This window comes from Elephantulus edwardii, unplaced genomic scaffold (assembly GCF_000299155.1).
Source record: "Elephantulus edwardii isolate Elephantulus edwardi_28Jun2011 unplaced genomic scaffold, EleEdw1.0 scaffold00078, whole genome shotgun sequence".
Classification (NCBI taxonomy): Eukaryota; Metazoa; Chordata; class Mammalia; order Macroscelidea; family Macroscelididae; genus Elephantulus; species Elephantulus edwardii.
The window spans coordinates 6228919-6236227 of record NW_006399828.1 but is presented as its reverse complement, the minus strand read 5'-3'; positions in this window follow the sequence as shown (position 1 = coordinate 6236227).

Below are 7309 nucleotides of genomic sequence, written 5' to 3'. Positions count from 1 at the left end.
TCAGGTCACTCTACCTCAGGATTTCCAGAGCTACTTAAGACCTCTGCATGGAGATTAGACTCTTCATATAGCAGAAATGACAATAACCAGAGAATTCCTGTTTTGTGACTATTATTGGCATCTTGAAGTCCTTCCTGGGTGGTGCAAACCTTTAATGCTTTAAACTGCTAACTGACTGGTTAGAGCTTGGAATCTGCTCAAAGGCTAAATAAAAACCATAAATAAATCAGTCATTGAAAACTCTGTGTCACAGAAGTCTAATAAACACAAGATCATCATGAAGCAGAGTCAACTAAATGACAACTGGTAATAGTGCTGAATTGTAACTTATCTTAACCCCTAGTCTGTTGGCCTACGCTATAGGGAGCTGTGCTGCTAATCCAAAGGCTGCGTGTCTCTAAGAGTTCAAGTCCACTGGCAGCTCCACTGCAAAAAGATGGGCAAACCTCTGTGTCGTTTATGTTGTTGTTGTTCTGTGCCGTCGAGTCGTTTGCGACTCATAGCGACCCTATGCACAACAGCCCTAAACCCTGCTCTATCCTGCGCCAACCGCACCGCCTCTGACACACCCATCACGATTACCCCAGTCACCAAATCAATCCATCTCATAGAGGGTCTTCCCCTCCTGCACTGTCCCTCAACCCTCCCAAGCATGATGTCCCTCTCCAAGGACCCGACCCTCCTGGCAACATGTCCAAAGTATGTCAGACGAAGCCCCAGAATCCTTGCCTCCAAGGAGTAGCTTGGTTTAATCCTCTCCAAGATGAATCTGTTTGTTTTCCTGGCAGTCCAGGGTACATTCAGTACCCTTCTCCAGCACCACAGCTCAAAAGCATCCACTCTCCTTCTGTCCTCCCTAGTCATTGTCCAACTCTCTGATGCATAACAAGCGATTGCAAATACCATGGCCTGTATCAGGCGCACCTTAGTCTCCAGAGAGACACTGTTGCTCCTGAGTACCTTTGAGAGGTCCCTAACAGCAGACTTTCCCATCGCGATACGCTTTTTGATTTCCTGACTGCTGGTGCCAAGAGTGTTGACTGTGGAGCCGAGCAAACTGAAGCTGTGAACAATCTCAATCTCTTCGTCATCCATCCTGACGCTGCTAATTGGTCCAGTGGCAAGAATCTTTGTCTTCTTGACATTGAGCCTTAGTCCATACTGAAGGCTGCAGTCCTTGACCCTTCGCAGCAAGTGCATGAGGTCCTCCTCAGTTTCAGCAAGCAGGATTGTGTCATCTGCATAACGGAGATTGTTAATAGATCTTCCACCAATCCTGATGCCACAATTCTCCTCATAGAGCCCAGCCTCTCGGATAATCTGCTCTGCATACATGTTGAAAAGGTATGGAGACAGGATGCATCCCTGGCGTACACCCTTCCCAATTTTGAACCATGCAGTGTTACCCTGCTCTGTTCTGACTACTGCCTCTTGGTCCAAGTATAGGTTTCGTATTAGCACAATTAAATGTTCTGGGATTCCCATTCTTCTCAGAGTCAGCCACTGTGTGTCGTTTATAGCCTCCGAAAATCTCTCTGGATGGTCAGCTTAATGGCAAAGCAAGGACTTCTATGAGTTTTTGTTTTAATCCAAGAAGCAAAAATTGAGGAAGAAAAAGGTTTCTCATATTTTTAAAAAAGAAACATTATCTATGTTATCTATTTTTTCCATTTATTCTGTAGCAATTATGCTGTCACGAATTTCTTATATTTTGTGATTGTGTGGGTGTGGCACAATCATTTTAGCATTTTATTGTTTTTTTAAAAGTCACACTAACATTTATTTTGGTTTCAATAGAATAACACCTCAGTTTCAAAAACAAAGGCCAAGACATCAGAAAATATGCAACAGCAGGTATTGACCTTTTCTTTAGTTTTTTATTTTCAAAACCACGACATAAAACTGTTTAAAAGTGTAGTCATAGACACAACAAGTTGTAAACTATCAAGTATTTCCCTTTAAAACCATTTTTTTAACCAAAATGTCATGTAACTATAATGCATCATTTTCATTCTTAAAATTGCATTTCCATTCTCATTGCCATTGAGTCAGAACTGATTCCTCACTGACCTCATAGCATTTGTGCAGGCTGTAAACCACACAGGAGGGGACTGCACATCTTGCTCCCTCCAAATTATTTGTAGATTTGAACCAGTTGAGAGACACTGTCTTTGGGTTAGCAGCCCAACTTCCTACAGACCAAATCATCACTTTAGTAAATAAATAACAGGGTTTTTTTTTTAATTTATCAAAGAAAGTTCTAGATAATTTTTAATTAATACTTAATATTAAGAAAGTTCTCTTTTTAAATTTTTATTATTATTATTTGTGTATGTGTACCATCAAATCGGATCTGACTGGTACAGGAGGAGATTGTTCCTCCCTCTCCAGCAGAGCATCTGGTGGATTTGAACTGCACACCTCTGGGATTGCAGTGCAGCTTCATGCCACTAGGCAGAAAGTTATCTTGTGTTTGAATTACATCATCAACAAAGCCACTGGCAGGTGTGGGGGTGAAGGAATAAAATGAGATGTTAACACTTTATTCCGGGAATTTTAGTTATCAGCACTCGGGAAACTTCTAAAACTTTCTCCATTAGACCTTAACTTATAGAGTCAATACATTTTAATTTCCTAAGTGAATTCTACAGAATACTACTTTTATAACACATGGTTTGTAATATTTCTTAATGAGTAATATGTCCCAGGGTCGAGTAAGCTTGGAAAACTCTGGGTTAACCTTAAACCAGCTTCAAACATTATATTCTTCTGAAATATAATTTATCCTATAAAATATGCCCTTATTTCTATCTTCAGAAGTGAGGTTTTGCTAGTGGAGATTGAATTAATTCTTCTTCGAAAAAACCTGGGCATGGCAAGTGAAAGGCGCTGGGGTGGAGAAAAAGTCTCCTGCGTTTTCTTTTTTCAGCTCCTGAAAATGACTGGAAGTTTCAGAAACTATCAGTAGGGTGGCAGAGTAGAGAAGACCTTCTCCGTTATTGTAAATGAGCCTCATTCCTAAACCCTGGTTCAGAAAATTAAATTTAAAGTCTTCTCAATCAATAATTAAAAATTGTCATTCACTAAGTATTGTTATTATTGTGTGAGTTGAAAACTATGAATGGGTAGGGCCATGTGGCTTTTTATTTTAAATAAATAATGTAGAGGACTTTATTTAACATTCTAAATGAAACATGATAATAATCTTTAAATAACTGCTGTGGGACAGGTGAATGCAATGGGAAAAAATCATTTAGGTTTTTTATTGTCATAGAAATTGAAAGTTTGAAGAGTTAAATACACATTTTCTTTCACTCATTTCCATGTCTCACAAGCATTTCTACTGTACATAATAGCAAATCAATTAATTATAAACAATGACTTAAAGAAGCAGTGCAGAAGTATGGTTAGAGCAATCAAAAAGAACTTAAAAAGAAAACAAACAGCTTCTTAAAAAACCATTTTCCCCACCCTTCAGCTCTGTAGGAAAAACTAGTGGCCTAGTGGCAAGAAGCTGCAGTACAATCCTGAAAGCATGTGGTTCAAATCCATCAGCTGCTCCATGGAAAAAGGATGGGTAATTTCCTCCGGCGTGATTAACTGCCTTGGAAAGCCCAGTGGAGGGTCAGCTATGGGTCAGTTTTGACTTACTGGTACACAACAGCAACAACAATGGAAAAATCAAAGTATATTTTAAAAAAATAAGCTATTTTGAAATAACTGGGCTGCTGAGGGGGAGGGGTGGGCAGGGAGGAAAATGTGCAACAATGAATGAATGGAAATCCATTTTCTCTATAAACTTTAATTAAAATCTCAATTAAGAAAAACAACATAAACAACAAATGCTGGCGAGGTTGTGGAGAAACTAGAACGTTTATGGGAGAACCTTGGTGGGATTATAAAATGATATGACCACTCTGTAAGGCAGTATGGCACTTTCTCAAAAAGTTGAAAATAGAAATATCATTAGACTTAGCAGTTCCACTACTGGGAATAGGCCCTAAAGAAATAAGAAATGCCACCCAAGCAGATATTTGCTCACCCACTTTACCATGCACCTCTTTATTCTGGACTGTTTTCATGCAAATACTACCCGATCATATATTCCTTTTAAGTAGTTCTATTTCTCATCTGTTTCAATGAAGTGTACATTATCTGTCACCTCTTTTCTTAGTTTTTCCCTAACCCCCATGTCAGTCCTGTTTTATAACAGTGGCATTATGCAGTATTTGTTCTTTTGTGATCGAGATATTTCACTCAGCATAATATCCTCCAGGGTCATTCATTTTCCATAATATTTCCCGAGTTCCTTTTTTCAGTGCTGCATAATATTCCATTGTGTGAATATACCACAGCTTCTCTATCCATTTGCTTTTTGATGCCCACTTGTATTGTTTCCATCTCTTTGCTATTGTGAACAATGCAGCAATAAACATGGGTATAAAGTGCACTCGGGGGAAGAAAGGGGGTGTTGTACAGCAATGAAAGAATTTTTTTTTCCAAAGAGAAAAGTGATCCAGGAGGGAGAGGTGGGCAAAGAGGAAAATGTGCAACAATGAATGAATGGAAGTTCAACTTCTCTATAAACTTTCACTAAAATTTCAATAAAAAAAGAAATAACAGGGCTGCTCTTTAGACAACTGAGTTAATCAATGGTTGTTTTAGAGTATAATATCTTAGAAATAAGTGTCTTCTAAAACTCAGGTATTTTATTATAAAAATAGTGGAACCCAGGGTATTTTCTATCATAATAATGTTGACTTGAATTTTGGAAGGAGTAAAATGAGAAATTATGAGATTGAGAGAGAAATTTTGAGGAGTTTTTATTTAACAAAAATTAGGAAAAGACTTCCAGAGAGAAGAAAAATAGAAATCAAGAAGAAAGAAAAAGGCAGCAAAGAATAAAGAGGGGGAAAAAATGAGGTGGTGGTTGTGTGACATCAGACCCGATGCATAGCTGACCCTTCAGTGGGTTTTCAGAAGCAGTAAATTGTACAGGAGGAAACTGTCCATGTGTCTCCTACCAAGGAGCTAGTGGATTCAAACCCTGTACTTTCTGGATTGCAGTACAGCTTCCTATCACTAGGCCACCAGAGCTCCCAATAGTGGTGGAGCGGGAGTTTAAAATAGATTTATATCAGTGCCTCCATTCTTTTTCCTTCTGTCCTCATTCTCCCTTTACTTTAAGACTCCTCTCTGCTCTGTGGTTCTAGGGCTCCCTGGATGTTACAGTTAAGTCATCCACTACTGGTTGAAAGGTTGGAGATTCATATACACAGATGAGCCTTAGAAGAATAGATAGGCCTGGCTATTTGCCAACAGTCAGCATTATGATAGATTGAGAAAGGATTGAAGCTGTCAATGATTTTATCTTCTTTGGATCAACAATTCAAATATCAACAATCCTTGGTACCAGCAGTCAAGATATCAGGAGACATACTTCACTGGGCAAATCTGGTATTAGAGACCTCTTCAAAATGCTGAAGCGCAATGATGTTAATCTGAAGACTAAAGTGTGCTTGATTGTGGCCATGGTCTTCTCAATCACCTGTTATACATCAGACAGCTGAATAATGAATAAGGATGATAAAAGAAGAATTGATGCCTTTGAGCTGTGGTGTTGGAGAAGAGCACTGAACATCCCATGGACGGCCAGGAGAACAAACAGACACGTCATGGAGAAAGCACAGCCAGAGTGCTCCTTGGAGGCCAAGAGGAAAGGCAGAGAATCATCTTTCATACTTTGGATGTGAAGCCAGGTGAGGCTCTTCCTTGGAAAGGGAAATTATGCTTGGAAAGATGAAGGGTCAGCAAAGGAGGGGAAGAATCCAAATGAGATCGATTGACATGGGGACTTCAGCAGTGAGCACAAGTATGTCAGAGGTGATGAGGACGGCACAGGACAGGGCAGGGTTCAAGTCAGCTGTTCATAGAGTGCCTAGAGTTGTACTCAACTTGACAGCACCTAACAGCAACAATAATGATTTGCCATTTGCTTTCAAAAGGTTATAGCTTCCTGACAACATCATCATTTGATATAGCTGGTAAAAAAACTAAAATAATAAATGTAAAAAAAAAAAAGGTTATAGCCTTGAAAACCTTCTACACTGGACACAGAAGGTCACCATTAGTTTGCATTGGCTTGGTAACACCTAACAACAACAATGGTCCCAAGTCTGCCAACAAGTGTTGGAATTGAGATGGTCTATATAGGAAAGGAGTATGTAGTTAGTTAAAAAATTAAAGCTTCTTAAGGCAAAGTGAAGCATAACATAATACTGGCTTTAAGAGATCAATACACTGGGTGATGAGGGAAGGGAAAAAGAGAATCTAGTCAGCATACACTGGGAACTAGGTTTAAAAATACAGGCTTCTGAGAGTGGTAGTTACTCTGTTACTTGCCAATCCTTTTCAGAGAAATACTGAGATGAAAACGATAATTGACAGTTTTCTCATCCTAAAAGAAAAAAGAAAAATGGAATAGAACACATGGAATAGGAGGTGGCTGAGATGTCTAGATTGCATCTTTTGATACTTGTTAATAGTACTGAAGAAGAAATCTTTCTTAGAAGACATACAACTGCGTTACTGAAACACTCTCCTATGCAACTCCTAGGAAATATTTCAAATTCTCTGGCTAAGTGCCTATAAACGAAGAGTCAGGCTATCTCAGGAACCTAAAAGAGAATTCTGAGCTGTGACAAGGAGGGAACCCTTCCACACCTCTGTTAGGACAGATTAGTAATAGTTGCCCTGGATGAAATATGTTTACGGCATTGAAGTCTATGGGGGAGAGAATAGTCTAAAAGTATTATATTTTAGGGCATTATTTTTATCGTAGGAGTATGCAATGAGGGTTGCAGAGTGGATTATATTTGGGGCTAGGGGGTGGGGTTTGGGGAGGTGCGGGAGGGGGGATTGTGTACCAATGAGTGAGTTTTTCTTTTGCTTTTCAAGGAGAGGAGCAAATGTGGGGGGGGAGGGGTTTGTGCGGGGAGAAGGGTGCAACAATGAATGAATGGAATCCCAAAATCTCTGCAGATGTTCATTGAAATGAAAAATAAACAACCTAAATTTAAAAATAAATAAATAAAAAATAGTTGCCCTGAAATGAAGGATAGAGGAACCAGACAGAGCCGGTGGGGCAGGGACATGGGGATGAAGAGTGACAGTTGCTATGAAGCAAATCTTTCATGGTCACTGCAGAAAGGGAATGGGCAAGAGAGAGCTAGGGGAAGTGGGAGGGCTGAGGAGGATTTTGTTTGTTTGTTAAGCTCAGGAAGCCTTATTTATCTGTCCTACAGGGCTA